Raw genomic sequence first — 26,677 nt, 5'->3', positions numbered from 1 at the left:
ACAGCTGCCATGTTGTAGAGAGGCCCATTGTCAAGCCTGTGAAGGAGCTGAGATTTTACCCTACTTGCAAGCTAACAAATTAGCCTACTGCAGTTTCATGGATGCTGATAGAAGACATGAGACTCTTGGGTCTGCGTCGAAAGACAGGTTATTGTCACAGCTATAGTAGTAGCCAGGGTACTTTCAGCATTTTTGCACCAGTTCCTCAAGCTCCAAATCACACTTGATATGAAGAGGGTCAGATGACAACTGCACATGCAGTGCTTGCATTACAAGAGAGGAATTCCGAACATAGGGAACCTGGATATTTTTTTAATGGGCGGTAAGCATACCTGTTCTTTGCTCTGGAGGAGACTTTATCTTCCACAACTGTTCACTTTATAAACACCTTTGGGAAGTTAGTCTGGAACAAAGGGCAGTGAGATCCTCAGTTGCAAGATGTGCAGAAAGAAATGCAAGAGACCAGTGGAATATTGTCTCCAGACATCCACATGACAAAGAATTGAGGCCTTCTGCTAGTAGCCTTGAGTGGATCCTCAGGCCTTCAGTTGAGTGTAGACCTCACTACAGTTTGCAACCTCATGAGAGACCCTTGAGCCAGACACACCAGCTAAGCTGCTCCTGGATTCCTGACCCTTAGAAACTGTGTGAGAAAATAAATGTTATTTTCAACTGCTGAAGTTTTGGAGTAGTTTATTACACAGCAGTAGATTATTAGTACAGTTGTTCACCTCTCCTTTTATTTAGGTCATCTTTTTTTTGATACGTACTATAAACAAATTTATATTTATGTATCTATGTATCTGTGCAAGATCTTTACGCCAGCTCAATGAAGTAGGTTTTTCCGTATTAATGTTATGTTACTATGTCAATTATGTAATATGATTTTGTTAACATATTAACATATATACATACAATGTAAAGTAACATTTTAATGTTCTCCGTAGAGATCTTGCAGTTAATTTATTCCTAAAGATTTTTCTTTTTGATGCTATTTTCTAAATTTTATTTTTTTATTTTTTTCTGATAATATATCCAGATACAGTAGTTGTCTTAAAAATTGTGTGTGTATTCTTTGACTTTGCTGAAATTCATTTAGTTCCAATAGTTTTTTTGTATATTTAGGATTTTCTCTACAAAAACAATCATATCTGTGAATAAGACAGTTTTGTTCTTTTTTCTCCCATCTTTATAAGCTTTTTATTTCTTTGTGTTACTTTATTGCACTGTCTAGCATTTTCAATTTAATGTTGAAGAGATGGTGGGAATGGATATTCTTGTTTTATTCCACATCTTAAGGGGAAAACATTGTCTTTTAACGTTAAGTAGAATGTCAGCAGTGATTTTTTTGTAGATTAAAAGAAATCAGATGGAGCGTGTTCCCTTCTATTCCCAGTTTAGTGAGATTTTAATTTTTAAATTATGGATGGGTGTTGAATTTTGCCAGATGTCCCCCCCTTTTTGTATTTATTGAGACGACTATGGATTTTATGCTTTATTCTGTTATTATGGCGAATTATATTTATTGATTTTTGTAAGTTAAACCAATTTTGCAATCTTGGGTTAATCTCATTTGGTCATGATGTATTGTCCTTTTATCTGTTTCTGAATTTGGTCAGCTAATATTTTGTTGAGGATTTAAGTGTCTGTGTTCAGGGGGAATATTGGTCTATGATTGCCATTTCTTGTAATGCCTTCTAATAGCATGGTTAGACTAGCCTTCTGAAACCAAGAAATGTTTCCTCTTCTGTTTTCAGAAATAGTTTGTATATGATTGATATAATTTCTTTAACGTTTGGTAACCATCTAGGCATGGAGGTTTTTTTGTGCGTGCGGGAAGATTTTTGGTAACAGGTTTTGTTTCTTTGGTAAATATATGGTTATATGGATTTTCTGTTTTGTCTTTCTCCCCCCAAGCAGTATATCTGTCTCATTTAAGTTATCAAGCCTTTTGGCAGAAAGAGTGTAATTTTCCCTTGTGATCCTTTTTATGTCTGTAGGATCTGTAGTGACCCCTCTTTACACTCTTCTTTCCTTGGTCATTCTTGCTACAGGTTTAGCAGTTTTCTTTCCACAGCTTTTGGTTTCAATAATTTAATTGACTTTTGTGCTTATCTTGATAATTTCCTTCACTCTTATTTTCAATTGGTTTAATTTGTTCTTTTTATTCCCTGGCTTCTTAAGCTGGAAATTTAGGTATTTAATTAGGGAATTTCGATATTTAAATTTAAGACTTTGTTTTTAAATATAAGCACTTAAATTTATAATTTCCCCCACATTTTTATATGTTGTATTTTCATTTTCAGTTCAAAATATTTTCTAATTTCCTTTGTGATTTCTTCTTTGACTCATGGATTTTTTTAGAAGTGTGTTGCTTAATTTTCAAATATTTTGGGTTTTCCTGGATAGCTTATTGAAATTGATTTTTTATGTAATTCTTTTGTAGTCACAGAACATACTCTGTAAGATTTCTGTCTTTTGAAATGTGAGACATATTGTATGGTGTAGTATATAGTCTCATACAATTAAGTTGGTTAGTAGTGTTCTTTAAATCACCTATATCTGAGGTCAGAAAATGTCCTGCAAAGGGCTGTATAGACAATAGTTCAGGTTTTGTGAATTATACTGTTTCTGTTTTAACTACTTTGCCCTTGTAGTGCAAAAAGCAGCCGTGGCAATATGTAAATGAATGGGCATGGCAGTGTTATAATAAAACTTCATTTACAAAGATGGGCAGAGGTCCTGCAGTTTGCTGACCCCTGATTTATATGCCTGTGGATTGTTTTTTATCCATTTCAGTTGCTGAGAGAGGGGTATTAAAGTTTCCAAATATACCTGTGCATTTGTTCATTTCTTCCTGTAACTTTTTCAGCTTTTGCTTCATGTATTTCCTCCATGTAGTTTTCCCCTCAAGCTCTGATATTAGATACATTCCCATTTAGGATTGTTATGCCTTCTGGATGAGTTGACCTTTTTACCTTTGATAATTCTCTTACTGAAGTTAATTTTTTCTGACTTTAGTTTACTTATACCAGTTCCCTTATGTTTACTATTTATATTTATGGTGTATAATTTTTTATTATATGTTTAATGTGATTGTGTCTTTGTTTTTAAAGTGTGTCTCTTATAGACAGCATGTATTTAATGGGTTTCCTTCTCTCCTTCTTCCCTTCCTTCTCCCCTTCCTTCCTCCCTTCCTTCCTCCCTCCCTTCTTTTAATAGTAAATATATCTAATAAACTGTGTCTCTGAGTGGAGGACTTGTTAACTTTACATTTAATGTTATTTATACGGGTAAGTTTAATTCTCCCATTTTGCTCTGTGTTTTGTCAGTTTGTCTCCTCTCTTCCTTCTCTTATTGCCTTCTTTTATGTTGGTCAAATTTTGAAAAATATTTTAGATCTTTAATGGGCTTTTTAAACTGTACTGCTTTGTATAAGTGGCTGCTCTAGGGATTACAGTATTCATGATTAACTTTTAAAGTTCATTTAGCATTAACATTATGCCACCTGATGTAAAATGAAAGAACCTTAAAAAGCATAATTACATTTAATCTTTTTGCTATTGGTGTGTTAATTTTTGCTTCAACACAGTGCTGTTTTTGCTTTAAATAGTCAGTTGCCTTTTAAAGAATTTAAGGAGAGAAACAAGAGAGTGTTTTGTATATAACTGCATAGTTGTTTCGGCTTTTCTTTATTTGTGTAGATCTAAGTTTCGCCTGATGTCATTTCCCTTCAGCTTGAGTTTCCTTTAACATTGCGTAATGTCCCGGTCTAGTGATTAAAGTTTTCAGCTTACATGTGTACATGTACACACACACACACACACACACACCCAGATAAAGTAAGTGTATGTATTTATATATATATATATATATATTTTTTTTATATATATATATATATGCTTACTCTTATTTTTCAAGAATATTTTTGTTGGACATAGATTCTGGTTGTCTTAAAGGTTCTTCTTAATTGTCTTCTGGTCTCCTTTGCGTCTTTAATTTTCAGCACTTTGATGTGTTCTTTTTTCTTCTTTTTTTTGTTTTGTTATTCTGCTTAGAGTTGAGCTTATTGGATTTGCAGATTGGTTTTTTCACCAATTTTTAGCCATTTTTCAAAATGCTTTTTCTGCTCCATTCTCTCTTCTCCTTCTGAGATTCTTGTTCTTTTGCTTAAAAATGTAATATAGGTCTGTGAGTTTGTTATTTTTAATTTTTTTTCTCAATCTTTTGCCCTCAGTTCTTCAGATTGAATAATTTCTACTGATTTGTCTTCAAGGTCACTGATTCTTTTTTATTTTGCTTCTAATATGCTGTCAAGCCCATTCCCCACCCCCCATTTATTTATTTACTTATTTTCCAGTTTCATTGAGATATAATTGATAAGCAACATTGTATAAGTTTAAGGTGTATAGTGTGATGATCTGATACATGTATGTACTGTTAAATGATTACTGCAATAAGGTGGGGTAACACATCTGTCATCTCACACAGTTAACATTACTTTGTGTGTGTGGTGAGAATATTTAAGATTTACTCTCTTAGCAGCTTTTAAGTACACAATACAGTATTGTTAACTATAGTTACCATGCTGTACACTAGAGTCCCAGAACTTAATTTATCTTATAACTGAAAGTTTATGCTCTTTAACAAAAATCTCCCCATTCCCCCCACCCCCCTCAGCCCTTGTCCACTCTCTGTTTATATGAGTTCAGCTTTTTAGATTCCATATATAAGTGAGATCATACAGCATTTATCTTTCTCTGATTTATTTCACTTAGCATAATGTCCTCAAGGTTCATCCATGTTGTTGCAAATGACAGTATCTCCTTTATTGTGGTGAATATTCTCTTGAATATTATATCTTGTTTATTCATTCATCCATTGATGGATATTTAGGTTGTTTCCATGTCTTGGCTGTTGTGAGTAATGTTGCAGTGAACATGGTGGTGCAGATATCTCTAAGCCCACTTTGAAATAACATACTCTTCAGTTCTAGTATTTCATTTTTTAACTATTTCCAATTATCTGCTGAGATTCCCCATTGTGACCATGTTTCCCATTAAGTCCTTGAACAAATTTATAGTAGCTTCTTTAAAGTCTTTGCTTGTTAATTTCTTCCTTTGAATTATTTCATTGTTTTTTTCCATTTATTGTTTTATTTTCATTCTTGACAGTAGGTCACACTTCCCTGCTGCTTTTCATGTCTAGAAAATTTTAATTGTAGAGTGGACGTTGTGGGTGATATATCTCTAAATTCTCTTTATCTTCTGATGAGTATAGTTAAATAACTGGTTGATCACCTTGAACTTGTGGAGGCTTGGTCTTTAAGATGGGTCTGTAGAAAGCCTGAGGTGTTTTTTAAGCCCTTGTAACTTGGACAGGCTCATGTCTCCTCTCCAGTGGGCAGCAGCTGAGATCGCTGATGAGTTCTTGTAGATTTCCAGTTGTTTTCCATTGAGCTCCTTGAAATCTTCCCTGAGCATACTCACCTCAGGGCTCAGTGAAGAATTTGAAGTTTATATTAGTTTTTGAGGCTTCTGCTGCTGTGACTCACTCCTTTCCTGAATTTGTCCTCTATTTCTAGCCACTTTGTGGCCATGAACTTAATAAAACTGCAACTTTCTGCTTGAGTTCTAGTAGCCCATGCTATTGCAGACTAGGAATGCCCTCAGGGGAAAAGCTGTGTAAATTTGAACCTTTTCCAGTGTACTTCCCTTCTTTCACTGGTCAAATTTCCAATTTCTTCCCGCTGTTGATGGTTTGTTCTGCCTTCAAGTCATTCTTAAAAGTGTTTTATCCACAGCTTTTATTTGTTTTTTATAATTGCTATCTGTGGAAGTATTAATTTAATGAGTTGACAAAAACTACTCCACCATTATTAGAACTCTTCAGGCTGATTTTCATTCATTTCAAACTGGCCCTTTAAGTACAATTGCTAACTTAACACACACCTTGTGTCAGGCTTACACATTTTTAGAATAAGACAGAACTCTATATTTTCTTTTTAAAAATTTTTGAATTTTATTTATTTTTTATACAGCAGTTTCGTTAGTTGTCAATTTTGCGGTATGCGGGCCTCTCACTGTTGTGGCCTCTCCCATTGTGGAGCACAGGCTCCGGACGCGGGGGCTCAGCGGCCATGGCTCATGGGCCCAGCTGCTCCGCCGCATGTGGAATCTTCCCGGACCGGGGCACGAACCCGTGTCCCCTGCAACGGCAGGTGGACTCTTAACCACTGCGCCACCAGGCAAGCCCTAGACATCAATTTTGTACACATCAGTGTATACAGGTCAATCCCAATCTCCCAATTCATCACACAACCACCACCCCCGCCGCCCCCCCCACGGCTTTCCCCCCTTGGTGTCCATACGTTTGTTCTCTACATCTGTGTCTCAATTTCTGCCCTGCAAACTGGTTCATCTGTACCATTTTTCTAGGTTTCACATATATGCGTTAATATACGATATTTGTTTTTCTCTTTCTGACTTAACTTCACTCTGTATGGCAGTCTGTAAATCCATCCACTCTCAACAAATGACCCAATTTCGTTCCTTTTTATGGCTGAGTAATATTCCATTGTATATATGTACTACAACTTCTTTATCCATTCATCTGTCGATGGGCGTTTAGGTTGCTTCCATGACCTGGCTATTGTAAATAGTGCTGCAGTGAACATTGGGGTGCATGTGTCTTTTTGAATTATGGTTTTCTCTGGTTATATGCCCAGTAATAAGATTGCTGGATCATATGGTAATTCTATTTTTAGTTTTTTAAGGGATTTCCATACTGTTCTCCATAGTGGTTGTATCAATTTACATTCCCACAAACAGTGCAAGAGGGTTCCCTTTTCTCCACACTCTCTCCAGCATTTGTTGTTTGTAGATTTTCTGATGATGGCCATTCTAACTGGTGTGCAGTGATACCTCATTGTAGTTTTGATTTGCATTTCTCTAATTAGTGATGTTGAGCAACTTTTCATGTGCTTCTTGGCCATCTGTATGTCTTCTTTGGAGAAATGTCTATTTAGATCTTCTGCCCATTTTTGGATTGGGTTGTTTATTTTTTAATATTGAGCTGCATGAGCTGTTTATATATTTTGGAGATTAATCCTTTGTCTGTTGATTCATTTGCAAATATTTTCTCCCATTCTGAGGGTTGTCTTTTCGTCTTGATTATGGTTTCCTTTGCTGTGCAAAAGCTTTGAAGTTTTATTAGGTCCCATTTGTTTATTTTTGTTTTTATTTCCATTACTCTAGGAGGTGGATCTAAAAAGATCTTGCTGTGATGTATGTCAAAGAGTGTTCTTCCTATGTTTTCCTCTAAGTTTTACAGTGTCCAGTCTTACATTTATGTCTCGAATCCATATTGAGTTTATTTCTGTGTATGGTATTAGGGAGTGTTCTAATTTCATTCTTTTACATGTAGCTGTCCAGTTTTCCCAGCACCACTTATTGAAGACACTGTCTTTTCTTCATTGTATATCCTTGCCTTCTTTGTCATAGATTAGTTGACCTTAGGTTTGTGGGTTTATCTCTGGGATTTCTATCTTGTTCCATTGATCTGTGTTTCTGTTTTTGTGCCAGTACCATATTGTCTTGATTTCTGTAGCTTTGTAGTATAGTCTGAAGTCAGGGAGTATGATTCCTCCAGCTCCGTTTTTTTCCCTCAAGACTGCTTGGGCTATTCGGGGTCTTCTGTGTCTCCATACAAATTTTGAGATTTTTTGTTCTAGTTCTGTAAAAAATACCATTGGTAATTTGATAGGGATTGCATTGAATCTGTAGATTGCTTTGGGTAGTATAGTCATTTTCACAATATTGATTTTTCTGATCCAAGAACATGGTATATCTCTCCATCTGTTGGTATCATCTTTAATTTCTTTCATCAGTGTCTTATAGTTTTCTGCATACAGGTCTTTTGTCTCCTTGGTTAGGTTTATTCCTAGGTATTTTATTTTTCTTGTTGCAGTGGTAAATGGGAATGTTTCCTTAGTTTCTCTTTCAGAGTTTTCATCATTAGTGTATAGGAATGCAAGAGATTTCTGTGCATTAGTTTTGTATCCTGCAACTTTACCAAATTCATTGATTAACTCTAGTAGTTTTCTGATGGCTTCTTTAGGATTCTCTATGTGTAGTATCGTGTCATCTGCAAACAGTGACAGTTTCACTTCTTCCAGTTTGTATTACTTTTATTTCTTTTTCTTCTCTGATTGCCATGGCTAGGACTTCCAAAACTCTGTTGAATAATAGTGGTGAGAGTGGACATCCTTGTCTTGTTCCTGATCTTAGAGGAAATGCTTTCAGTTTTTCACCATTGAGAATGATGTTTCCTGTGGGTTTGTCGTATATGGCCTTTATTATGTTGAGGTAGGTTCCCTCTATGCCCACTCTCTGTAGAGTTTTTATGATAAATGGGTGTTGAATTTTGTCAAAAGCTTTTTCTGCATCTGTTGAGGTCATATGGTTTTTATTCAGTTTGTTAATATGGTGTGTCACATTGATTTATTTGCACATATTGAAGAATCCTTGCATCCCTGGGATAAATCCTACTTGATCATGGTGTATGATCCTTTTAATGTGTTGCTGGATTCTGTTAGCTAGTATTTTGTTGAGGATTTTTGCATCTATGTTCATCAGTGATATTGGTCTGTAATTTTCTTTTTTTGTAGTATTTTTGTCTGGTTTTGGTATCAGGGTGATGGTGGCCTCATAGAATGAGTATGGGAGTGTTCCTTCCTCCACAGTTTTTTGAAAGAGTTTGAGAAAGATGGGTGTTAGCTCTTCTCTAAATGTTTGATAGAATTCACCTCTGATGCCATCTGGTCGTGGACTTCTGTTTGTTGGAAGATTTTTAATCACAGTTTCAATTTCATTACTTGTGGTTGGTCTGTTCATATTTTCTGTTTCTTCCTGGTTCAGTCTTGGAAGGCTATACCTTTCTACGAATTTGTCCATTTCTTCCAGGTTGTCTATTTTATTGGCATAGAGTTGCTTGTAGTAGTCTCTTAGGATGCTTTGTATTTCTGTGGTGTCTGTTGTAACTTCTCCTTTTTCATTTCTAATTTTATTGGTTTGAGTCCTCTTTCCTGATGAGTCTGACTAATGATTTATCAATTTTGTTTATCTTTTCAAAGAACCAGCTTTTAGTTTTATTGATCTTTGCTACTGTTTTCTTTGTTTCTATTTCATTTATTTCTGCCCTGGTCTTTATGATTTCTTTCCTTCTGCTAACTTTGGGTTTTGTTTGTTCTTCTTTCTCTAGTTCCTTTAGGTGTAAGGTTAGATTATTTATTGGAGATTTTTCTTGTTTCTTGAGGTGGGCTTGCATAGCTATAAACTTCCCTTTTAGAACTGCTTTGCTGCATCCCATAGGTTTTGGATCGTCATATTTTCATTGTCATTTGTTCCAGGTATTTTTTGATTTCCTCTTTGATTTGTTTACTGATCTCTTGGCTCTTTAGTAACATATTGTTTAGCCTCCATCTGTTTGTGTTTTTTGCGTTTTTTCCCATGTAATTCATTTCTAGTCTCATAGCATTGTGGTCAGAAAAGATGCTTGATATGATTTCAATTTTCTTAAATTTACTGAGGCTTGATTTGTGACCCAAGATGTGATCTGTCCTGGAGAACGTTCCGTGCGCCCTTGAGAAGGAAGTGTAATCTGCTGTTTTGGGGTGGAATGTCCTATGAATATCAGTTAAATCTATTTGGTCTATTGTGTCATTTAAAGCTTCTGTTTCCTTATTTATTTTCATTTTGGATGATCTGTCCATTGGTGTAAGTGAGGTATTAAAGTCCCCCACTATTATTGTGTTGCTCTCGATTTCCTCTCTTATAGCTGTTAGCAGGTGCCTTATGTACTGAGGTGCTCCTATGTTGGTTGCATATATATTTATAATTGTTATATCTTCTTCTTGATTTGATCCCTTGATCATTATGTAGTGTCCTTCCTTGCCTCTTGTAACATTCTTTGTTTTAAAGATTATTTTATCTAATGTTTGTATTGCTACTCCAGCTTTCTTTTGATTTCCATTTGCATGGAATATCTTTTTCCATTCCCTCACTTTCAGTCTGTATGTGTCCTTAGGTCTGAAGTGGGTCTGTTGTAGACAGCATATCTATGGGTCTTGTTTTTGTATCCATTCAGCAAGCCTGTGTCTTTTGGTTGGAACATTTAATCCATTCACGTTTAAGGTAGTTATCGATATGTATGTTCCTGTGACCATTTTCTTAAATGTTTTGCATTTGTTTTTGTAGGTCCTTTTCTTTTCTTGTGTTTCCCACTTAGAGAAGTTCCTTTAGCATTTGCTGTAGAGCTGGTTTGGTGGTGCTGAATTCTCTTAGCTTTTGCTTGTCCATAAAGCTTGTCTGTAAAGCTTTTGATTTCTCCATCGGACCTGGTAGGTAGAGCTGACTGTTGCTCTTGTGGACAGAGCTCAGTAAACTTTAATCTGATTGACTGATGATGGGTGGGGCTGGGTTCCCTCCCTGTCAGTTGTTTTGCCTGAGGCAGCCCAACACTGGAGTCTACCTGGGCTGTTTGGTGGGGCTAATGGCAGACTCTGGGAGGGCTCACACCAAGGAGTACTTCCCAGAACTTCTGCTGCCAGTGTCCTTGTCCCCATGGTGAGCCACAGCCACCACCCACCTCTGCAGGAGACCCTCCAACACTAGCAGGTACGTCTGGTTCAGTCTCCCCTGGGGTCACTGCTCCTTCCCCTGGGTCCCGATGTGCACACTACTTTGTGTGTGCCCTCCAAGAGTGGAGTCTCTGTTTTCCCCAGTTCTGTCGAAGTCCTGCAATCACATCCCTCTAGCCTTCAAAGTCTGATTCACTAGGAATTCCTCCTCCCGTTGCTGGACCTCCAGGTTGGGAAGCCTGACGTGGGGCTCAGAACCTTCAGTCAAGTGGGTGGACTTCTGTGGTATAAGTGTTCTCCAGTCTGTGAGTCACCCACCCACCAGTTATGGGATTTGATTTTGCTGTGATTGCGCCCCCCCTACCATCTCATTGTGGCTTCTCCTTTGTCTTTGGATGTGAGGTATCTTTTCTGATGAGTTCCAGTGTCTTCCTGTTGATGATTGTCCAGCAGGTAGTTGTGATTCTGGTGTTCTCACAAGAGGGAGTGAGAGAGAGCACGTCCTTCTACTCCGCCATCTTTGTTCAGGGCCCCAGAAACTCCCTGTTAATTCAATTACATGTATTTGATTTAAGTAGGTAATTATTTAGTGAAAAGCCTAGAGTTAAAGAATGCTTATAAAGATTGGTGAAAGGGATAGCCATATTTCTACTGCCGTTTCTTTTCCCCTTTATTAGCTAGCGCCAGCCTCTGATAGATAGCAGTGAGACACATGCGACCAGATAATACTGGAAGAAAATGTTGTTTTTCACCTGTCTTTGACTTTTACTTTTCTTGGTATTTCTACTCTATGGAAAAAAGTAGTAAAATGTAAATGTTTGTCTCAGCTGCTTCTGTCTCAAAATTCATTTTCATGATAGGCCTGTTGGACATCTGTTTATGTTTAAATCGTTATCTAGGACGAGCTCTGGTCCTCTAGGACTAGCTCTGGTCTGGGGGGCCTTTTAGAATCATTCTACAAAAATTTGACTTTATGGCTCTGACTTTTAAGCAAAATATATTTAAAAAGAAAGTGTGTCCAAGAGGGAACTGGATGCGTTGATTGTAAAGATGGCACATACATCTAATAAATTGATTGTCTTGTGCGCTTAGCATAAGTCTAAGGTTAACATTAATATAGTCTAATATAGTCTATATTTTAAGATGTGTTGATTTTTAATTGTTCTCTTGAAATTGAACAAGGTTATTTTGTTGTTTTAATGTAAATATAATTTAGTAAGAGACAGATTTTAAAATTTGTACTGGCTTCTGTAGAAAGTAAGTGCAGGGCTTCCCTGGGGGCGCAGTGGTTCAGAATCCGCCTGCCAATGCAGGGGACACGGGTTTGAGCCCTGGTCCGGAAAGATCCCACATGCCGCGGAGCAACTAAGCCCGTGTGCCACACTACTGAGCCTGTGCTCTAGAGCCTGCGAGCCACAACTACTTAGCCCACATGCCACAAGTATTGAAGTCTTTGCGCCTAGAGCCCGTGCTCTGCAACAAGAGAAGCCACTGCAATGAGAAGCCTGCAACTGCAACGTAGCCCCCACTCACAACAACCAGAGAAAGCCCGGGCACAGCAACGAAGACCCAACGCAGCCGAAAACAAATCAATAAAAAAAAATAAATTTAGAAAGTAAGTGTGTTCAAACCTAACATACTTCAGGTAAATTCTTAAATATTTTTGCTGATGGAAGGTAAATGAGGTATATTATAACCCGAATATGTGCTATTTGACTTTTTTTTTCTTGTATAAACTTATTTATTTTTGGCTGCATTGGGTCTTCATTGCTGTGTGCAGGCTTTCTCTAGTTGCGGCGAGTGGGGGCTACTTTTCATTGCAGTGTGCAGACTTCTCATTGCAGTGGCTTCTCTTGTTGCGGAACCCAGGCTCTAGGCGCATGGGCTTCAGTAGCTGTGGCTCGAAGCCTCTAGAACGCAGGCTCAGTAGTTGTGGCATATGGACTTAGTTGCTCCGCAGCATGTGGGATCTTCCCGGACCAGGGCTCAAACCCATGTCTACTGCATTGGCAGGAGGATTCTTAACCACTGCGCCCCCAGGGAAGCCCCTGAGTTTTTATCTTTAATTTAGTGTTATAAGAAGTAGATAAGAGGCATGTGGATACCTTTAGCTCTTTCTACAGTAGTCAAACTCTAAATAACATTTCTGTCTTTGTCAGTTAGCGTTTGATTAGAGAAGTAAGATTATTGTTGTGATTGGTTTTTACCAATTGTAGGAACTAGTTATACACACCTGAATCTGCTGCTAGGCTTGAAGTTAGCAGGGCTAGTAGTTGGAAAGGGAACATGGACATGAAGCAGGGGGAGGAAGGTTAGACTGGAACCTGCAAAGAACTTTTAGCAATAAGTTAGAACCTATGAGCCCAAACTTGAACTTTCATGGCTCTCACTGCTTCCACACCTGCAACCTTGATGATGTAGGTAACCTTCAACCTTGATGATGTAGGTAATCTGCAGTAGGTGTGGCACACCTCACCATGGAGCTGCACACAAACCTGCCCCAGTATTATTTGGAAAAGCAAAGGTGGAGCTCTGACAGGAGCTGAATGAGCTGTAGGCTCAATTGCTGCCCCATGCCAATGAGCCCAAAGTTCCATGACACTGTGTGATTACTGCAGTAACACCTGACTTTAGGTTTACATTCTGAACCTGGTGGCTGCTTCACGTTTGTCTTCTAATCTCATGAGAATTTTTTTTTTTTTTCTTTTTGAGGCCAACCCTAACCCACAACCATGCAGGGAATGAATCGTGTTTGGGAAAGTGTAGTTGCAACCCGGCTAAGGTAAAAAGCCATCACAGACCATCACTTGTCACCACGGCACCAGTGCACACCTCTTTTTATCATATTTACCTTATAAATAAAGACAATTACAAAAGTATACTTTTGGTGAACATAATGCAGCTATCCTTTGTTCACCTGATAACATACAAATGCTCTCCTTAAGAGAGGATACAAAATCCCTTTATCCATAGGTGGGTTAATTTTTTTTCTACCTGTGTCTAGGTACCAATTTTTTTTCTACCTGTGTCACATTTTCTACTTAATATCCTGTAACTTAAATATGGAGATATGAGATTAGCTACTATCAGATGGTTGTAGAAAGGGAGATAAGAAATAAGTTTGTTAATATATATACAAATTTTTTATATCATAAAAAGAAAAACTACTCATTAGAATATTTATTTCTGCAACTAGTCATGTGGTTGTAGTTGCTGTCTATAATTATCTTCTGCTGTCATTCCACAGTCCCTCTGTTCTTGGCAATACCTCAGCTGGTTGTGGTTTCTTGCCTGATGGGGTGACCTAAATCTTCATTCCTTAAGGGTCTGGGTCATTAGCAGTCCTGCCTGGATTGTTTCCACTGACTTTAATCACAGTACATGGAAATACTAAGTGGCCTCCTAGGGGAAATTCTGCATTCCAGACATACTTTCTGTTAGCCCCTCTTGTGTGGTAGCAACCTGACTTCCCCTTGATTGTGAGATGAGAACCCTAGTTGGTTCTGTAATCCCCTTCTTTGTCTGTTGATTCATTGGCACGAATAACCCAAAGTGGCTGGGTGGCAGTCTGAATTTCCAGTTTAATGGAATCATTTCTGCATCCCTTGGTGGAAACTAAGATCTTCCAAAGGGACTATATGGGCATAGATGGATATAGGTGGGTAAGTGATGTGGTGTGTTGTATGTGTCAGTGAATTGGGAAGCAAAGTAAATCTGTTTAGAGTGAGAATGAGTTAATACAAATTAATATAGTACATTTCACGATACTTGTGGAGTTAGTAGGGATACCCTATATGAAATATTTACTTTGAAAGAAGTGTAAATATATTCAGAACGTGCATATAGTTTTTTCGTTTTTATTATCCCATATTTAATAATGGGCAGGTGGTTGGTAGCAGTTGAGTTTGAATCTGTGTGTTTTTTTGTTTGTTTTTTTGGCCACACGGCATGTGGGATCTTAGTTCCCTGACCAGGGATCGAACCTACGCCCCCTGCATTGGAAGCGTGGAGTCTTAACCACTGGACCGCCAGTAAAGTCCCAAGTTTTGAATTTAGATCTGATATACTTCTTGGATTTTTTGTTTACCTAAAGGAGGAAATAAGAATTACATTTACTATTTTGAGTTTTTATAAGTTAATTTTAAAGAATATAGAAGAGTGAACATAAATGACTTCATTTTCACAAATGAAAATACTACAGTAACGTTGCTTGTCATATCTACTCTGAAACTAGAAGGAGGAGGGTGAGCCTGGAGTCAGACCACCTGGCTTTAAATTCCAGCTCTTCTGCTTACCATGAATTTCTGTTAACTATGGCTTTGTAACAACAGCCCCTCCCCCACCGTCCCTGCAATTTCAGTGGCTTAAAATGAGTGTGTGTTATTACTCATGAATCTGTAGATCACGTGGATGGTTCTGATCACTTGGGCTAGATTTGGCAGATTTCATCTAGGATAACTCATAACATCGGTGGTCACCTGGCAGATTGTCGGGAAGCTGGCTAGTCTATGGTGGCTTCTCACATTTCTGGCTGTTGGCTGACTCTCTGCTGGATGATGGAGGGTGACCGAGGCTCTCATCATTTATCAGGCAAGTCTGGACTTCTTCACATGGTGGTGGCAGGATTCTTAGAGAGGTAGTAGAAACAAGCAAGGTCTCTTGAGGTCTGCATTTGTAACTGGCACAACATCACATCTGCCACGTTCTGTTGGTTCAAGGCAAGTCATGAGGCCAGACAAGATTCAAGATGTGGGGAAATGAGCTCTACCTCTTGATGGGAGGAGCTGCAGTGTCACATTGCTAGGGGTGTGGGTACTAGGAGGGATGGAGAATTGGGGCCATTGTATAAGCATTTTACCATACAACATGATGATGCACAAGTCTCTTCATCCCTTTGAATCTGTTCCCTAACCTGTAAAAATGGCTAGGAGAGTAACGATTCTTTTTGAGACAATTTTGAAGATTAGGTAAAGTAAACTGTGTAAAGTGTCTCTGGTAGTGCCTTAATATATGCCAATATGTGCTCAGTAAATGTTTATTATTATTACTTGTAATGATTAGGTGTTCTATATTCATGACTAAAATACTCATAATAATCCTGTGATGCTGTCATGATTTCCTTCTTATAGCTGAGGAGACAGACTGAATTGCTTAAGTTACCAGTATGCCAAGGTTGGTGGTAGACCCAACGTTGAGCCAAGGTTTTTTGTTTTTGCTTTGAAAACCTAATACTGGCCTTTGAGAGCCAGTACAGTGGTAAAACATGGGGGCTCTGGAACTGTTAGAGTCCTTGTCCCAGACCTTACTAGGCTTTCAGCCTTGGACACATTACTTAACCTCTTTGTGCCTCACTTTTTAGGAAAGGAGATTGCTTACGTCCCACCATTGTTGGTGAGGATTAAATGAATTAATATACATTGTTTAGAACTACAAGCACAGGCTAGGTAGGTACTCTATATGTTATTCCTTTTCTTCTTATTATTACACTATGCTGCCTTTAGTCCAAACCTTTAAAAGCCTTTCTTATTGAAAATATTAAATGAGGCTGAAGTTATCACCCTTTTCTTTTTAGAGCCATCTAATTTTTTCATGAAGTAGTATTAATCTTTACGGTTAGTTTCCTAATAGAGTAATTATGGATTTTACTGATGTGATTTGGTTATATGGGGACATTTCAATTTGAGGAAAAACTATTCCATGGTACTTTGTTTTTTTTCTCCTTTTCTGAGCTTTTCTTGCACAATGTCATTCATTTCTGTGGCTTCTGTTTAATGTTGGTTACTCTCAAATCAACATCTGAAGTTTGACCTCACTCCTAAGTTTCATTACTTAATTGGTTTTTCATTTTTCTCTCTCCAGTTATTAAATTTACTATTTCTGTTATCTCTCACACTCTTTTCCTTTATGCTTATTGCTTTTGGTTTAGTGCAAATTCTTCTCTTTTTTTTTTTTTTGTATCTGACCTTATTTATTTGTTACTCTTAGAACATCTTATTTTTGACTGGACTCAGAGGTAGAAGCTTTCAGAGAGGACAGCCTCCCTTTCTTGGTAGTCTCTTCCTGGCATTTTTCTTTGGCCTCCTTCATTCTCTTGGCCAGAGGTTTAGCATATTCTGCAGCCTTTCTTTATTTTTCTTGGTACACTGTTCCTTCAGAGCAATATGCTGATGTTTGTGTTGCAGAACACGTGGAATAACAAACACTGAATCTTGTGTGCCTTGGTCTTAGGTTACTTACCCTCTTTGTTTAGGGGCTTTCTCACAACACACTGGTGGACATGATCTTCTCTAGAGAGATTGAAAAGTTTGTGAATTTTAGCGATTTTGGTCCCAAGTCGGCGAGGCGCAGTAGTATCAGTGACTTCAGGAATATCCTTCTCTCCCTTTTTTTTTTTTTTTTTTTTTAAATAATGACCAAGTTGAAAGCACTTAGACTGGTGTCCACAATGCAACCCTGAACAGATTTGCACTTTCTTTCTCCAGTCGTCCTTGGTCTGTAACAGGACTGCCCCTTAGTAGCAGATGGACACAGCCATGGGTGAAGACACCTTGATTCATGGGAAACCTTGTTTGTCATTCCCACCAATGATTCTGACCGCATAACACTTCCATTCTTTACCCAGAGCATTAGCAGCAACTTCTGTGGCCATACGCTTCTCATAAAAGGTACAAAGTTTGCATTCATCGTCCACTTCAGTGAGTTTCTGGCATCTAGTGGCTGGGAAAGAGATGTTCAGTTTCATCCTGAAGCAGCTGACCAGCTCTGAGTTTCTGCAAAAAAAGAGCTCATCATTTTTTTCTTAAATTAGTTTAGAAGCCTCCTAATCAGTCTCTTAACTCCGTTCTTACCTTTTCCCAATCCATTCTCCAGGGACTGTCAAGATAGTTTATGTAAAAAACATTTGATGATTTTATTCGTTTGGTTAAAATGTTAACTTCACATTGCTTGCAAGAAAAAATAAAGTTGAGCGTTCAGGGCTCTTGATGAATCTGTCTCTGCTTCCCTCTCCAGCAGAATTTTTAGTTACTTTGCAACAGAATTTCTGACTTCTGCTGTGTGAAATCATCCAGGACTGTTATATTCTCTTACATGTCTGTGCATCTGCGTGTGCTTTTAATTTCACGTGAAATCCTCTGCGTATGTTTGTTCTGTTGGCACACTTTGCACATCTTTTTAAAGATTTAGCTCGTGTGATTTTTCAGGGAAGGTTTCCTTATCCCTACTACATACTTTCAGACTCCTGATTCTTCCCTGGATTGGTATATGATTTATTATAGCTTTTATCCCATTGGTGTTTTTTTTTTTTTTTTTCTTTTTGCGGTACGCGGGCCTCTCACTGCTGTGGCCTCTCCCGTTGCGGAGCACAGGCTCCGGACGCGCAGGCTCAGCGGCCATGGCTCACGGGCCCAGCCGCTCCGCGGCATGTGGGATCTTCCCAGACCGGGGCACGAACCCATGTCCCCTGCATCGGCAGGCGGACTCTCAACCACTGCGCCACCAGGGAAGCCCCCCATTGGTGTTTTTAAACATCCTTTTTTGGATATAATTCACATACAATACAGTTCACTACTTTAGTGTACAGCTCAGTGGTTTAGTATATTTAGAGTCGTGCATCTGTTACCACAGTCAATTTTAGAATATTTCATTATCCCGCAAAGAAACCCACACCTTTTAGCCAACACCCCCTAACGTCTCATCTCCCTTCCCCTCCCCTCTGCAACCACTAATCTGCTTTCTGTCTCTATAGATCTGCCTATTCTGTACATTTCATATTAGTGGAATCATTTAATATTTGGTCCCTTGTAATTGGTGTCTTTAACTTAATGTTGCCAAAGTTCATCTGTGTTGCGGTATATGTCAGTACTTCATTTCTTGTTATTGCCAAATATTCCATTATATGGCTAGACTATATTTTATCCATTCATTAGTTGATGGGTATTTGGGTTGTTTTCACTTTAGCTATTATGAGTAATACTATAATGAGCATTCGTGTAAAAGTTTATGTGCAGACATGTTTTTATTTCTGCTGGATCATATGTTAACTTGGTTTAACTGAGGAAAAGCCAAAGCTACAGCACCATTTTACATTCCTGCCATCAGTGTATGAAGGTTTTAATTTCTCTACATCTTTGCCCACACTTGTTATTGTCTGTCTTTTTGATTATAGCCATCCTAGTGGGTGTGAGCTGGTATCTCATTGTGGTTTTGATTTGCATTTCCTGATGGTTAATGATGTTGAGCAACTTTTCATGTATGTATTAACCACTTGTGTATCTTTGGAAAACTATTCAGATCCTTTGTCCATTTTAAAATTGAGTTGTGATAGTTCTTTGTATACTCTAGATACAAGCCCCTTAGCAGATACGTATATGATTTACATAAATTTTCTCTCATTCTGTTGGTAGCTGTTACACTTTCTTGATGTTACCCTTTGAAGCGCGAACGTTTTTTGTTTTTGTTATATAAATCCCCACTTATCCTTGTTGTATTCAGAGTTGAGCCCAGTCTCTCTCCTCTGTTGCTATAGTCTTGACACTTAAAGGGGTCCAGAATAAGCTATCATGGCATAAAAATTATTTTGAGAAGAAGGCATTTGAGTTCCTGAAATCTCTTATCTGCCTAAAAGCATAGCTTCCCCAAAGAACTCAATTGTCATAAATACCCTTCCTGGAGCAGCCATGGAAGACTGACTCTTATCACTGGAGATGAGAAGTCTCCACACCACACCTAAACAGACATTGTCACAAAACTTCCCTGTCTCCCATTTGTTCTTGTCAGGGCCCATTTATCTTTTCAAAAAGTCATTTGTTTTCCTATCAATGCCCATCTCCTATTAAGATGCCATATAAGCCTCAGATTTTAAATGTCTCCTTGAGTCACAGTTTTCTGTGAACTCCTCTACATACATACGTGAATAAAAATCTGACTTTTACTAATTTCTTGTATAGGAGGAAAAAATCTGTTTCCTCTATCCATCCTAAATTCATTGGCTGGGACCCTACAAATTAGACTGACAAAAGAGCAATGCATTTTTAGAGAACTGACAAGATGAAGGAAAAGGACATTGAGTTTCAAAGGGTGGCAAACTGTGGAAAGTTAAATATATGGGGAATTAATGGACGATAAGGGCTACTTAGTAAAGTTAAAATGTTTAAAAAATTGAGACTTCCCTGGCGGTCCAGTGGTTGGGACTTTGCCTTACAGTGCAGGGGGTGCAGGTCCAATCCCTGGTCAGGGAGCTAGGATCCCACATACCTTGCAGCCAAAAGAACAAAACATAAAACAGAAGCAATATTGTAACAAATTCAATAAAGACTTTAAAAATGGTCCACATTAAAAAAATCTTTAAAAAAATGTTTAAAAACTTGAGATATGATTGATATATACCATATTAGTTTCAGGTGTACAACATAATGATTTGGTATTTGTATATATTGTGAAATGATCACCACAATAAGTCTAGTTATAGTTAACATCTATCACCACACCTACACATTTTTTTTTTTATGGAAATAACTTTTTTTTTTTTTTTTTTGTGGTACGCGGGTCTCTCACTGTTGTGGCCTCTCCCGTTGCGGAGCACAGGCTCCGGACACGCAGCCTCAGCGGCCATGGCTCACGGGCCCAGCTGCTCGCGGCATGTGGGATCTTCCTGGACCAGGGCATGAGCCCGTGTCCCCTGCATCGGCAGGTGGACTCTCAACTACTGCGCCACCAGGGAAGCCCTGGAAAGAACTTTTTAAGATTTACTCTCTTAGCAAATTTCAAATATACAATGCAGTATTATTAATTATAGTCACCATGCTGCACTTACATCCCCATGACTTATCTTATAACTGGAAGTTTGTACTTTTTGACCACGTTCACCCATTTTGCCCACCTCACCCTCCAGCTCTGGCAGCCACCAATGTAATTTGTTCTCTCTATCTGTGAATTCAGTTTTTTGTTTTGTTTAGATTCCACATATAAGTGAGATCGTACAGTATTTGTCTTTCTCTCTCTGACTTATTTCACTTAGCATAATGCCCTCCAGTTCCATCTGTGTTGTTGCAAATGGCAGGATTTCCTTCTTTCATTTAATGGCTGAATAATATTCTATTGGAATTAAATTTGGAATTGAATTCCAGCTTTGTCAATTACAAGAGTTATGACCTGTGGGCTATGGACATGTTGCTTCTATTAATCCTTTATAAGCATGAACCTCATATATTTCAGGGTTGCTAGAAAGATGAGTAACACCAAGTATTGAATACGTAAAAGTAATTTATGTAGTTCCTGGCAAATAGATGCTCAATGAATGTTAGTTTTATTCTTTCATTTACTATGTAGTAAATACAATAATTTGGCAATCTAGAAGTAGCCTTTTGTTTTCAAAATACTATTGTCGTAATGTACTTGCCTGCAGCCAAAGACTTCCTTAGTAGTTACATCTTGAGTTCTAGAAATATTTCAAAGTGCTAAGCTAGAACTGGCAATTACTTTTTTTATTTAAAATTTATATTTGAAAAATACAAATGGAGGTCATGCTATTTGTATTGTTTTGCCTTTTCAATTTAATGATGTATTTTGGACTTTGGTCTGGGTCAGCACATAAATTGCATCATCACGTTTAGTTTTGTATGTTTATACCAAAAATTGCTTAACTTTACTGTTGTAGGACATGTAATTTTACATACTTTTCTGTCACACTCGTCTCTGCATGTAAATATATTAAAAAAAAATGTAGCCCATGTTGCCATTGCCTGGTATCTTGGGGTTCAAACTGGCATGTGGAGAAGACAGAGTCAAGGACATGGGATAGAATTAGAGTCAAAAGCAGTAATGGAACCATACCGAAAGCCTTCTCTACTTTGGGATTACTGTTTATTTCCCCAAGACAATAAACTCTTTTTTGATGTTGAATGTAGTTGGACTAGGAAATTTTGTTCCTTGACACTTCACGAATCCAAATGGATACTGTGAGCACTCTTTTTTTTTTTTTTAATTAATTAATTAATTTAATTTTGGCTGCGTTGGGTGTTTGTTACTTCGCGCAGGCTTTCTCTAGTTGCGGCGAGTGGGGGCTACTCTTCGTTGCGGTGTACGGGCTTCTCATTGTGGTGGCTTCTCGTTGCGGAGCACGGGCTCTAGGCACGCGGGCTTCAGTGGTTGTGGCGCGAGGGCTCATTAGTAGTGGCGCCCAAGGGCTTAGTTGCTCTGCAGCATGTGGGATCTTCCCGGACCAGGGCATTGGCAGACGGATTCTTAACCACTGCACCACTAGGGAAGTCCCTGTGAGCACTCTTATCTTGCACTTGTCTAAGTGGAAATGCTCTCGTGTTTTGTAACTAAGTTTAATTATTTGCTCTTTACTTCTGAAAGGTACTGTTCATTATATTAAAGAATCTCTCCTCTTTTCCTGATTTGTTCTAAGAGAGATTTATATAAATCAGGAATAGGGAGTAGTTTAATTTAGATGGTCTTGTGCTTTTTTTTTCTTTTGCCTGTCAATATAATTCATTCATTAATAGATTCTCTGATGTTGACAGCCTTTGCAGAGAGAACTCATTTGCAAGAGAGAGATTGTACATTAGTGAGAAGTGAAATCATGTGAATTTTTTTTTTTTTCGCGGTACGCGGGCCTCTCACTGCTGTGGCCTCTCCCGTTGCGGAGCACAGGCTCCGGACGCGCAGGCTCAGTGGCCATGGCTTATGGGCCTAGCCGTTCCGCGGCATGTGGGATCTTCCCGGACCGGGGCACGAACCCATGTCCCCTGCATCGGCAGGCGGACTCTCAACCACTGCGCCACCAGGGAATCCCTCATGTGCATATTTATTATTTGTCTCAGCTAAAACAAATTCCTGATCTATGGTTGAACCACCTGTGTATCAGTACCTCTGGCTTGGAGAATTGGCATATCCCCATCAGCTTAAATCTGTTTTACTGTAAACCATGTATTTACTCTTTAGGGAGATGGAGTTATTCTGATTATCTAGGGCAGTTAGGGCCTATTTAATGGAGTTAGATATTACTGCTACCCTAAATTCATTGCAGCTACATTATCAAAGAGGAGTGTAATGGTTGTAGGGGAGGCAGGCACATACCCACATTGTTTTGGGTATCTTGACTGTGAAAATATGAGATAAGTAAGAGATACAAATATCTGAAAGGAAGGGACCAATGTGGCAAACAGTGTGGTTAGCTTCTTTCTTGCAAATGGAGCTCAGGTTTGTTACATGTGCTTGGGAGGAGGCTGGTCCCTAGTGAACCACAAGGGTTAAATAAGAGTAGTTTAAACCAACTGTGGCAGTTTCATTTCCGTTGCTAGCATCTGGTTTAATAATGGTGTTATTACCTGTTTCAATTTTTGCTAATTCATTGTGTGAAAATCCTTCCTTATTGTGGTCTTAATTTTTATTTTTCTCATTACAAAGGAGAGGGGACAACTTGTCAAACGTTTAATGGATATTTATTCGTCTTTTGTAATGCACCTGATAGTGACACTTTTTTTCTGTTTGGTTGTGTGTTTCTTCCCTATTTGTACGTGTGTATATTCTGGTTACTAACTTTAAAAAAAAGTTGAGTTGTAAATACCTTCTCCCATATTGAGATATTAATTTTAATGTAGTAAAGGTTATTAATCTTTTATTTCATGGTTTATCTTTTTATTTATATTTAGTTTGGTTTAAGAAATCTTTCCAGACTTGGGTAATAAAAAATGTCTCTTGTTTTAAACCTTTGTCTTTCATTTCATTTCACTGGGTATGCTTTTGTTTTTTTTCATCAGTAGTGGGGTAGGGATTGAAATCCATTTTTTCCTTTATGAATATTCAGATTCCTTTGTTAAAGAGTCCATCTTTTCTGCATTGATCTGCAAAACTAACTCTATCACAATCAAGTTACCATATGTGTGTAGGTCTATTTTTAGACTCATTTCTGTTCCATGGTCTATGTCTGTCCTCACTGTAATAACTTATGCTTTCTGTTAGGGCAAATTCCTCCCCACTTCATTTTTCATGTGTGTTTTAGCTTTTTGCACATCTGAATAATTTTAAAATCTGGTGCTAAGGTCTTTCAGGTGCTCTGTTGACTTATTTATCTATAAGATACTTCGGGGAGAATTGCTGTCTTTATGATATAAACATAGTATATCTTTGTAAGCATTTAGATTTTATATAATGTTTTTTAGTAAGGTGTTAGTTTTTCATCATATAGGTCTTAAACATGTTTGGTTAGAGCTTTAAAATGTACCTTGAAATTTTCTTTTAATTTTACATTTTCAGTTGCTTTGGCTGGTGTATGGAAATGCAGTAGATTTTTGCATACTAATCTGCCTACCTTATTAAGCTTTTTGTTTCCCAATATTTTGCTGTTTATGAGTTTCTACATAGCAAATTATATCACCTGCAAATAATGAGACTGTAGTTTCTTTCTAATCCTTATACACTGATTTCCTTTTCTTAGTGTACTAGCTAGAATCTTCTGGTAAATACTAAAGAGCAGTAGTGATAGTGGAATTATTATTATTTTTTGGCTTTAGAGGGAATACTTGATACGTTTCACCATTAAGAATGATGTTCGTTGTTGGTTTTTGGTAGCTAACCTTTATTTAGGTAAGCGTATTTTCTTTTCTTGTATATTTAGCAAATGGGCATTGATTTCTGCATGTGTTGAGATAGTTTTCTTTCTTCCTTCAGTGTGTTGGTGTGGTAGATGATGTTGATAGATTTTTCTGGTTATAAACCAACCTTGCATTATTAGGATAAACCCAAGTTGGTCATAAGATAGCTACACTGTCCAATATAGAAGCCACTAGCCCCATGTGGCAGTTTAATTTTAATGAGAATTAAGCAAAATTAAAATCCAGTTTCTTAGGCATACCAACCACATTTCAAGTGTTAATTGTAGCTAGCAGCTATGATATTGGACAGTGCAAATTATAGAGCGTTTCCATTGCAGGAAGTTCTGTTGAGCAGTGCTGTGATATAGCTGTCTTTTAAGATACGTTGCTGGAGTTATGTGGTTAATCCATGTATGTATGTTTGCTTATGAGTCTTTGTAGTATTTTTTGATTTTCATGTCAGAGTTTTATTAGTTTCACAGAAAGATGGAAAATATTCTCTCTGTGTCTGTTTTCTGGAAGCTTTTGTATAAGATGGAACCATTCTGTTCTTTGAAAATTTGAAACAGCTCATTAAGCCTGATGTTTCGTTTGTGGGAAGATTTCAGTTTTCAGTTTCTTTAATGATTACTGGTATATTTAGATTTTTAAATTTCTTCTAGAATAAGGTTTTGTTATTTATGTTGTTTTTCTAGGAAATTATATCACCTGAGTTGCCAGATTTATTGGCATAAAGCAGGGGTCAGCAAACTATTGCCCATGGGCTGCCTGCCTCTTTTTGTAAATAAAGTTTTATTGGAATACAGCCACACGCATTCATATTGTCTGTGATTGCTTTAGTGATGTAAGTGCAGTTAGGAAATAAGGTATGAGCCATAAGCCAAAAGCATTTATTGTCTAGTCTTTTAAGAAAAACTTTGCCAATCCTTGGCTTAAAGTATTCTTTATCATGCTTTTAATACCCATACTAATGTCTGTAGTTACATTCTTTTTTTATTCCTAATGTTAATTTTAAAAGTTTCTATTCTTGATCAGCCTTATCAGAAATTTGCCAATTTTTGGCTGTTTAGATGTATTCTCCTAATTAATTTCTGCTCTTTATTATTTTTTTCCTCTATTCTTTGGGTTCATTTTTGTTTTATTCTTATTTTCTTTTCCTGGCTCCTTAGGTTTCATGCTTAACTTTATTTTAACCGGTTTTTTCTTTTCAGTATAAACATAAAAGGCTCTCAATTTTCCTTTCTATACTACTTTCCCTAATTACTACAAGTTTTGTATCTATTTTTTCTTACATCTCTGTTATAATTATTATTTGTGTGTTTTTACATTTCCTAACACATGGACATATTTATCTTTTTGTTTTCTACTGATTGATGACATTTTAGTCAGAATGATGTGGTCGGTGAGATTTGGATTCTTTTGAATTTGTTGTATGCCAGATCGTGCTTAATTTTTCTAAGTGTTATATATTGTGCTTGAGAAGAATGTGTAAGGGTGCAGGGTTCTATAAATGACCAACAAGTCAAGCTTGTTAATTATCTTAAGTTTTCTATATCTTTGTTAATTTTTCTAGTGTATGTCAGTAGTGGAAAAGGTGTTAAAACTCTTTGTACTCTGTTCATGGATATATATACGTTTATCCCTGTGGTTTTATCAATTTTTGCTGTATTTTAATGTCATTTAATAGTTCATATAAATTTAAAATTACCTTCCTGGTGATTACACGATTTTAATTATTTTGTGATGGCTTCTTTATGATGATGTCTTATAACTCTTTATGTTTTAAAATCTGTTTGGTCTGATAATAATGTAGGTACCCACTTTTCTTTTTCTTGTAGTTTCCATTTTCTGTTTGCCCAACCTTTCCCTTTTCTTTGCTTGCTTTTATTTCTTTTTAAAGATTTATTTTTATTTTACCACAATCCATTTCTTTTTCTTCCTTTTTTATTAAAGTTTCTTTTAATTGAATAAACTTGATATGTAACATTGTGTAAGTCTGAGGTGTACAGCATATTACTTTGATACATTCATATACTGTAATATGATTGCTGAAGTAGTGGTACTAATCACATTGCATAATTATAGTACAACATTATTGTCTATATTATTCTGTGCATAGATCTATATGGCTTATTTACTACTTGTTACAAGTTTGTACCCCTGAACACCATTAGTCTTATCCCCCATTCTTTCTACCCCATGCATCCCCTGGCAACCACCATGTTACTGTGTTTTTTATATGTTTAACTTTTTGGATTCCACTTATAAGTGATAACATGTCTTTCCCTGATTTACCTCACTTAGCGTAATGTGCTCAAGTTCCATCCATGTTTTCGCAATGGCGGGATAACCTCCTTTCTCATGGTTGAATAATATTCCTTTGTGTATATATACCACCTCTATTTTATCCATTTATCCATTGATGGCCTTTGGGGTT

The 26,677-nt window shown here is 37.4% G+C and overlaps 1 protein-coding gene and 1 pseudogene across 7 annotated transcripts in view; one reads left to right on the top strand and one right to left on the bottom strand.

Annotated features, from left to right (window-relative positions):
* PDS5B (PDS5 cohesin associated factor B) overlaps positions 1-26,677 on the top strand; it is a 197,241-nt gene that overhangs the window by 13,527 nt on the left and 157,037 nt on the right. The window lies entirely within an intron of this gene.
* LOC101276049 (40S ribosomal protein S6-like) lies at positions 16,629-17,400 on the bottom strand (annotated as a pseudogene).

This window comes from Orcinus orca, chromosome 18 (assembly GCF_937001465.1).
Source record: "Orcinus orca chromosome 18, mOrcOrc1.1, whole genome shotgun sequence".
Lineage (NCBI taxonomy): Eukaryota > Metazoa > Chordata > Mammalia > Artiodactyla > Delphinidae > Orcinus > Orcinus orca.
This window is presented reverse-complemented; position numbering and strand designations above follow the sequence as displayed.